Source organism: Salvelinus alpinus, chromosome 10, assembly GCF_045679555.1.
Source record: "Salvelinus alpinus chromosome 10, SLU_Salpinus.1, whole genome shotgun sequence".
Lineage (NCBI taxonomy): Eukaryota > Metazoa > Chordata > Actinopteri > Salmoniformes > Salmonidae > Salvelinus > Salvelinus alpinus.
The window spans coordinates 76,596,676-76,606,675 of record NC_092095.1 but is presented as its reverse complement, the minus strand read 5'-3'; the positions used below and the strand labels follow the sequence as shown (position 1 = coordinate 76,606,675).

The 10,000-nt window shown below is 48.7% G+C and overlaps 1 protein-coding gene across 1 annotated transcript in view; it reads right to left on the bottom strand.

The window, feature by feature from the left end:
- Positions 1-10,000, bottom strand: part of LOC139532997 (protein diaphanous homolog 3-like) — a 187,682-nt gene that overhangs the window by 99,873 nt on the left and 77,809 nt on the right. The window lies entirely within an intron of this gene.

Sequence of the window (10,000 nt, the reverse complement as noted above, 5' to 3'; positions counted from 1 at the left end):
GTGGATTTTACCAGGAACCCTACGGTCTCATGAGTCTTCTCAGGTACCCCCTGAGGATAGCCTAAGTAACCCCAAGGATCCTGGTACCCCTTGTAGATAGGCCAGGTACCCCCAGGGATCCTGGTACCCCTTGTAGATAGGCCAGGTACCCCCAGGGATCCTGGTACCCCTTGTAGATAGGCCAGGTACCCCCAGGGATCCTAGTACCCCTTGTAGATAGGCCAGGTACCCCCAGGGATCCTAGTACCCCTTGTAGATAGGCCAGGTACCCCCAGGGATCCTAGTACCCCTTGTAGATAGGCCAGGTACCCCCAGGGATCCTAGTACCCCTTGTAGATAGGCCAGGTACCCCCAGGGATCCTAGTACCCCTTGTAGATAGGCCAGGTACCCCCAGGGATCCTAGTACCCCTTGTAGATAGGCCAGGTACCCCCAGGGATCCTAGTACCCTCTGTAGATAGACCAGGTACCCCCAGGGATCCTAGTACCTACCCCCTGTAGATAGGCCAGGTACCCCCAGGGATCCTAGTACCTACCCTCTGTAGATAGACCAGGTACCCCCAGGGATCCTGGTACCCTCTGTAGATAGGCCAGGTACCCCCAGGGATCCTAGTACCCTCTGTAGATAGGCCAGGTACCCCCAGGGATCCTAGTACCTACCCCCTGTAGATAGACCAGGTACCCCCAGGGATCCTAGTACCTACCCCCTGTAGATAGGCCAGGTACCCCCAGGGATCCTAGTACCTACCCCCTGTAGATAGACCAGGTACCCCCAGGGATCCTAGTACCCTCTGTAGATAGGCCAGGTACCCCCAGGGATCCTGGTACCCTCTGTAGATAGGCCAGGGACCCCCAGGGATCCTGGTACCCCCTGTAGATAGGCCAGGTACCCTGATGGATCCTAGTACCCCTTGTAGATAGGCCAGGTACCCCCAGGGATCCTAGTACCCCCTGTAGATAGACCAGGTTCCCCCAGGGATCCTAGTACCCTCTGTAGATAGGCCAGGTACCCCCAGGGATCCTGGTACCCTCTGTAGATAGGCCAGGTACCCCCAGGGATCCTGGTACCCTCTGTAGATAGGCCAGGTACCCCCAGGGATCCTAGTACACCCTGTAGATAGGCCAGGCACCCCCAGGGATCCTATTACCCTCTGTAAATAGACCAGGTACCCCCAGGGATCCTGGTACCCCCTGTAGATAGGCCAGGTACCCCCAGGGATCCTAGTACCCCCTGGAGATAGACCAGGTACCCCCAGGGATCATATTACCCTCTGTAGATAGGCCAGGCACCCCCAGGGATCATATTACCCTCTGTAAATAGGCCAGGCACCCCCAGGGATCCCCGTACCCCCTGCTTGGGAACAACTGGACTAGATGATAACTGTATCTGGTCTCGACTAGTGCACTACATAGAGCAGAAAGGTTCCATTTGGGACACGGACCGCCACCTATCCATACTAGACTAAAGAGCAGGAACAACATGTTAAAAACGTGATGAAAGCCAAATGTCCCTGGAGTGGCTGGCCTGTGTTTGGTTTTTCAAACCTATTAAAAACGTCAGCAACATTCAGACAGGCGGAGGGAGAACTTCTCCCGACGGAACCGACAGACGAAACACTGAACGGGACTAAAAACACGCTGATCTGAGTCCATTTAAAATCACATCTCCTTCAACAACAAATAAAATCTCTCTCCTTTTAGCCACTCGATCCCCCTGTGGGGCAACACACCTAATAATACTACTTTCTCCCTAGTCTATAACTGAGGAGAAAATAGATGAATTCCCAAAGCTGTTATTTCTCTAAGTTGTTTATTACACACAGCTCAGGCTGTTTGAGAGGGAACATCATGTGGGATTCAGAGGTTTCAGAGCTGAGGGGAGGACAGACAGGAAGGAGGACAGACAGGAAGGAGGACAGGCAGGAAGGGGACAGACAGGAAGGAGGACAGACAGGAAGGAGGACAGGCAGGAAGGAGACAGACAGGAAGGAGGACAGACACGAAAGAGGACAGACAGGAAGGAGACGGACAGACAGACATAATCCTCCCTGCTAGGAGGCTGATCCACACTTCTTTCAAGTCACTTTCAACTTCTCACAGAGGATTTATCCTCTCGCGCTCCAAACCTTCAAAAAACAAAACGTGACGGCACAGTGTGAGCTCTGTCCCTTTCAGCCTCGGAGGTCTTCAAGTCTTATCCTGACAACCTAATATATGGAGAGCAGCGTCAATTATGTCCACAGAAATAGAACGGGCTAGTTCAATCTAGTTCTGGGTTCACACCCTTCAGAGAGACAGAGAGAGACAGAGACAGAGACAGAGACAGAGACAGAGACAGAGACAGAGAGAGAGAGAGAGAGAGAGAGAGAGAGAGAGAGAGAGAGAGAGAGAGAGAGAGAGAGAGAGACAGAGACAGAGACAGAGACAGAGACAGAGACAGAGACAGAGACAGAGACAGAGACAGAGACAGAGACAGAGAGAGAGAGAGAGAGAGAGAGAGAGACAGAGAGAGACAGAGACAGAGAGAGAGAGAGATAGTATCAAAATCCAGAAAAGAGCCGTTAAATTCTACAACCACCTAAAAGGAAGCGATTCCCAAACCTTCCATAACAAAGCCATCACCTACAGAGAGATGAAACTGGAGAAGAGTCCCCTAAGCAAGCTGGTCCTAGGGCTCTGTTCACAAACACAAACAGACCCCACAGAGCCCCAGGACAACAGCACAATTAGACCCAACCAAATCATGAGAAAACAAAAAGATAATTACTTGACACATTGGAAAGAATTAACAAAAAAACAGAGCAAACTAGAATGCTATTTGGCCCTAAACAGAGAGTACACAGTGGCAGAATACCTGACCACTGTGACTGACCCAAACTTAAGGAAAGCTTTGACTATGTACAGACTCAGTGAGGATAGCCTTGCTATTGAGAAAGGCCGCCGTAGGCAGACATGGCTCTCAAGAGAAGACAGGCTATGTGCTCACTGCCCACAAAATGAGGTGGAAACTGAGCTGCACTTCCTAACCTCCTGCCCAATGTATGACCATATTAGAGAGACATATTTCCCTCAGATTACACAGATCCACAAAGAATTTGAAAACAAATCCAATTTTGATAAACTCCCATATCTACTGGGTGAAATTCCACAGTGTGCCATCACAGCAGCAAGATTTGTGACCTGTTGCCACAAGAAAAGGGCAACCAGTGAAGAACAAACACCATTGTAAATACAACCCATATTTATGCTTATTTATTTTAACTTGTGTGCTTTAACCATTTGTACAACACTGTATATATATAATATGACATTTGTAATGTATTTTTTGTTTTGAAACTTCTGTATGTGTAATGTTTACTGTTAATTTGTATTGTTTATTTCACTTTTGTATAATATCTACCTCACTTGCTTTGGCAATGTTAACACATGTTTCCCATGCCAATAAAGCCCCTTGAATTGAATTGAATTGAATTGATAGACAGAGAGAGAGAGACAGAGAGAGAGAGAGAGAGAGAGAGAGAGAGAGAGAGAGAGAGAGAGAGAGAGAGAGAGAGAGAGAGAGAGAGAGAGAGAGAGAGAGAGAGAGAGAGAGAGAGAGAGAGAGAGAGACAGAGAGACAGAGAGACAGAGAGACAGAGAGACAGAGAGACAGAGAGACAGAGAGAGAGAGAGAGAGAGAGAGAGAGAGAGAGAGAGAGAGAGAGAGAGAGAGACAGAGAGACAGAGAGACAGAGAGAGAGAGAGAGAGAGAGAGAGAGAGAGAGAGAGAGAGAGAGAGAGAGAGAGAGACAGAGAGACAGAGAGATAGAGAGAGAGGGAGACAGAGAGAGAGAGAGAGAGAGAGAGAGAGAGAGACAGAGAGACAGAGAGAGAGAGAGAGAGAGAGAGAGAGACAGAGAGAGAGACAGAGAGAGAGACAGAGACAGAGAGACAGAGAGAGAGAGACAGAGAGAGAGACAGAGAGACAGAGAGGGGAGCTGGGTAACAGGGATCATCCATCCCTGAGGAGCTGAGTGCCCCCCCTTCCATCCATGTCAGCAGGACTGAAACAAAAGCCGGTCCCACTTCAGCTCTGCAGGCGGTGAACAATCAGAGAAAGGCTGTGTCCTGTTCCACGACAATTAGTCAAGTCTCCGGGAGACTCATCATAACAAGGACAGATCCTCTTCAGTGGAGCTGTAACCATGGTGATCTATGTTCTATCCATCCTTCTCCTCATGATCACAGGTGTAGAGTAGTGTGTGTGTATGTGTGTGTGTGTGTGTGTGTGTGTGTGTGTGTGTGTGTGTGTGTGTGTGTGTGTGTGTGTGTGTGCGCGCACACACAGGTGAATGGAGTAACAGCTGAGTTCATTTGAGTTGCTCTAACACCCACACACTGACAAAGACAAAAAGGAGAAAACCGAGATGGACTACTGGGTTCACTAAAGATTAAGGCCTGCGTCCCAAAATGCACTCTTTTCCCACTACCACCATAGCCCTATGGGCCCTACTCAAACGTAGTGCACTAAAATAGGGAATAGGGTGCCATTTGACATGGAGACGAGTCTCTCATCGCCTCACGTACAGAGCGGGAGGCTTGTCGTTTGCGGCGCTGAGTGGAGTCCACGTTGAAGCTGAGTAGCGTGCGATGTAGAAGTGCTTTGAACTCTGTGTGTACGTCTGCCCTGCTGTGACGGCCCCTTCACTTTAACAGTGTCATTAGCTAGTCCAGCGGTGTCCAGTGCAGCCCTAGACGAGCCTCTTCACTGGCAACCTCTCCTCTCTCTCGCTTGACCATCCACCACGTCTGAAGAGCCGCAGAGAGAGACAAATAGTACCCTTTATAGTGTACTACTGTTGACCTGGGCCGTCCCAAATAGTACCCTTTATAGTGTACTACTGTTGACCTGGGCCGTCCCAAATAGTACCCTTTATAGTGTACTACTGTTGACCTGGGCCGTCTCAAATATTACCCTTTATAGTGTACTACTGTTGACCTGGGCCGTCCCAAATAGTACCCTTTATAGTGTACTACTGTTGACCTGGGCCGTCCCAAATAGTACCCTTTATAGTGTACTACTGTTGACCTGGGCCGTCCCAAATAGTACCCTTTATAGTGTACTACTGTTGACCTGGGCCGTCCCAAATAGTACCCTTTATAGTGTACTACTGTTGACCTGGGCCGTCCCAAATAGTACCCTTTATAGTGTACTACTGTTGACCTGGGCCGTCCCAAATAGTACCCTTTATAGTGTACTACTGTTGACCTGGGCCGTCCCAAATAGTACCCTTTATAGTGTACTACTGTTGACCTGGGCCGTCCCAAATAGTACCCTTTATAGTGTACTACTGTTGACCTGGGCCGTCCCAAATAGTACCCTTTATAGTGTACTACTGTTGACCTGGGCCGTCCCAAATAGTACCCTTTATAGTGTACTACTGTTGACCTGGGCCGTCCCAAATAGTACCCTTTATAGTGTACTACTGTTGACCTGGGCCGTCCCAAATAGTACCCTTTATAGTGTACTACTGTTGACCTGGGCCGTCCCAAATAGTACCCTTTATAGTGTACTACTGTTGACCTGGGCCGTCCCAAATAGTACCCTTTATAGTGTACTACTGTTGACCTGGGCCGTCCCAAATAGTACCCTTTATAGTGTACTACTGTTGACCTGGGCCGTCCCAAATAGTACCCTTTATAGTGTACTACTGTTGACCTGGGCCGTCCCAAATAGTACCCTTTATAGTGTACTACTGTTGACCTGGGACATTTGGATATAAAAGGCAACAGGTTGTCATGTGTGATGCAGAAAAGACGCAAACATCTCCCACTGCTGGCGGAGTTACCAGGGGGATGTCATCACAGAGAGACAGCGGTTACCAGGGGGATGTGTCATCACAGAGAGACAGCGGTTACCAGGGGGATGTGTCATCACAGAGAGACAGCGGTTACCAGGGGGATGTCATCACAGAAAGACAGCGGTTACCAGGGGGATGTCATCACAGAGAGACAGCGGTTACCAGGGGGATGTCATCACAGAGAGACAGCGGTTACCAGGGGGATGTCATCACAGAGAGACAGCGGTTACCAGGGGGATGTCATCACAGAAAGACAGCGGTTACCAGGGGGATGTCATCACAGAAAGACAGCGGTTACCAGGGGGATGTCATCACAGAAAGACAGCGGTTACCAGGGGGATGTGTCATCACAGAGAGACAGCGGTTACCAGGGGGATGTCATCACAGAAAGACAGCGGTTACCAGGGGGATGTGTCATCACAGAGAGACAGCGGTTACCAGGGGGATTTGTCATCACAGAGAGACAGTGGTTACCAGGGGGATTTGTCATCACAGAGAGACAGCGGTTACCAGGGGGATTTGTCATCACAGAGAGACAGCGGTTACCAGGGGGATTTGTCATCACAGAGAGACAGCGGTTACCAGGGGGATTTGTCATCACAGAGAGACAGCGGTTACCAGGGGGATTTGTCATCACAGAGAGACAGCGGTTACCAGGGGGATTTGTCATCACAGAGAGACAGCGGTTACCAGGGGGATTTGTCATCACAGAGAGACAGCGGTTACCAGGGGGATTTGTCATCACAGAGAGACAGCGGTTACCAGGGGGATTTGTCATCACAGAGAGACAGCGGTTACCAGGGGGATTTGTCATCACAGAGAGACAGCGGTTACCAGGGGGATTTGTCATCACAGAAAGACAGCGGTTACCAGGGGGATGTGTCATCACAGAAAGACAGCGGTTACCAGGGGGATTTGTCATCACAGAGAGACAGCGGTTACCAGGGGGATTTGTCATCACAGAAAGACAGCGGTTACCAGGGGGATGTGTCATCACAGATAGACAGCGGTTACCAGGGGGATTTGTCATCACAGAAAGACAGCGGTTACCAGGGGGATGTGTCATCACAGAGGAGAGACAGTGGTTACCAGGGGGACGTGTCATCACAATGTGCCACATGTCACCATAACGAGCCACTAACCCAGACATGATCACTAACCCAGACATGTCCACTAACCCAGACATGATCACTAACCCAGACATGACCACTAACCCAGACATGACCACTAACCCAGACATGACCACTAACCCAGACATGATCACTAACCCAGACATGACCACTAACCCAGACATGACCACTAACCCAGACATGATCACTAACCCAGACATGATCACTAACCCAGACATGTCCACTAACCCAGACATAACCACTAACCCAGACATGATCACTAACCCAGACATGACCACTAACCCAGACATGACCACTAACCCAGACATGATCACTAACCCAGACATGACCACTAACCCAGACATGATCACTAACCCAGACATGACCACTAACCCAGACATGATCACTAACCCAGACATGATCACTAACCCAGACATGACCACTAACCCAGACAGGACCACTAACCCAGACAGGACCACTAACCCAGACAGGACCACTAACCCAGACATGATCACTAACCCAGACATGATCACTAACCCAGACATGACCACTAACCCAGACATGATCACTAACCCAGACATGATCACTAACCCAGACATGATCACTAACCCAGACATGATCACTAACCCAGACATGATCACTAACCCAGACATGATCACTAACCCAGACATGATCACTAACCCAGACATGACCACTAACCCAGACATGAACACTAACCCAGACATGATCACTAACCCAGACATGACCACTGACCCAGACATGATCACTGACCCAGACATGATCACTAACCCAGACATGACCACTAACCCAGACATGACCACTAACCCAGACATGACCACTAACCCAGACATGATCACTAACCCAGACATGACCACTAACCCAGACATGACCACTAACCCAGACATGATCACTAACCCAGACATGATCACTAACCCAGACATGTCCACTAACCCAGACATGATCACTAACCCAGACATGTCCACTAACCCAGACATGATCACTAACCCAGACATGATCACTAACCCAGACATGATCACTAACCCAGACATGACCACTAACCCAGACATGTCCACTAACCCAGACATGACCACTAACCCAGACATGATCACTAACCCAGACATGACCACTAACCCAGACATGACCACTAACCCAGACATGATCACTAACCCAGACATGATCACTAACCCAGACATGATCACTAACCCAGACATGATCACTAACCCAGACATGTCTCTTAAAGTGTCTGTCTCAGCAGCAAGACGGGGTTAATTTATGCGCACTGACTAACTTCATGGATCATAGACGAATAATGGGCCACCTTATCTGGCTAACTTCATGGATCATAGACGAATAATGGGCCACCTTATCTGGCTAACTTCATGGATCATAGACGAATAATGGGCCACCTTATCTGGCTAACTTCATGGATCATAGATGAATAATGAGCCACCTTATCTGGCTAACTTCATGGATCATAGACGAATAATGGGCCACCTTATCTGGCTAACTTCATGGATCATAGATGAATAATGAGCCACCTTATCTGGCTAACTTCATGGATCATAGACGAATAATGGGCCACCTTATCTGGCTAACTTCATGGATCATAGACGAATAATGGGCCACCTTATCTGGCTAACTTCATGGATCATAGACGAATAATGGGCCACCTTATCTGGCTAACTTCATGGATCATAGACGAATAATGGGCCACCTTATCTGGCTAACTTCATGGATCATAGACGAATAATGGGCCACCTTATCTGGCTAACTTCATGGATCATAGATGAATAATGAGCCACCTTATCTGGCTAACTTCATGGATCATAGAAGAATAATGGGCCACCTTATCTGGCTAACTTCATGGATCATAGACGAATAATGGGCCACCTTATCTGGCTAACTTCATGGATCATAGATGAATAATGAGCCACCTTATCTGGCTAACTTCATGGATCATAGAAGAATAATGGGCCACCTTATCTGGCTAACTTCATGGATCATAGACGAATAATGGGCCACCTTATCTGGCTAACTTCATGGATCATAGAAGAATAATGAGCCACCTTATCTGGCTAACTTCATGGATCATAGAAGAATAATGGGCCACCTTATCTGGCTAACTTCATGGATCATAGACGAATAATGAGCCACCTTATCTGGCTAACTTCATGGATCATAGACGAATAATGGGCCACCTTATCTGGCTAACTTCATGGATCATAGACGAATAATGGGCCACCTTATCTGGCTAACTTCATGGATCATAGACGAATAATGGGCCACCTTATCTGGCTAACTTCATGGATCATAGACGAATAATGGGCCACCTTATCTGGCTAACTTCATGGATCATAGAAGAATAATGGGCCACCTTATCTGGCTAACTTCATGGATCATAGACGAATAATGGGCCACCTTATCTGGCTAACTTCATGGATCATAGAAGAATAATGGGCCACCTTATCTGGCTAACTTCATGGATGAATAATGAGCCACCTTATCTGGCTAACTTCATGGCTGAGGAAGCTTGACTTCCACTCGCCTCGAGAGGATCCTCCCCAATGCTCTGTGTGTGGTGTGTGTCTGCGTGTCTGCGTGTGTGTGTGCGTGTGTGTGTGTGTGTGTGTATGTGTCTGTGCCTGTGTCTGTGTGTGTGTGTGTGTGTCTGTGTCTGTGTGTGCGTGTGTGTGTGTGTGTACGTCTGTGTGTGTGTGTGTGTAATACAGCCATGTGGGACTTCTCTACCAGAAATAGAACAAGTCATCTGACTATGTGTGTTTTTTACTACCTCCCCCTCGTTTCCCCCCTCGTTCCCACCTCGTTTCCTCCTTGTTCCCCCTCGTTTCCCCACCTCGTCCCCAACTCGCTCCCCCCTCCTGTATTATTATGAAGGGGACTGCTTATTGGAGGGGGACAGTCTCCAGTAATGACCACACATAGAAAGGCCGTATTCCCTGTCCCCCCCGTCTCTCCCCCGTCTGTATGTCCCCGTGTGTCCCCCTTGTCTCTCCCCCCCGTCCGTCCGTCCGTCTGTCATGTCTCGTCACTG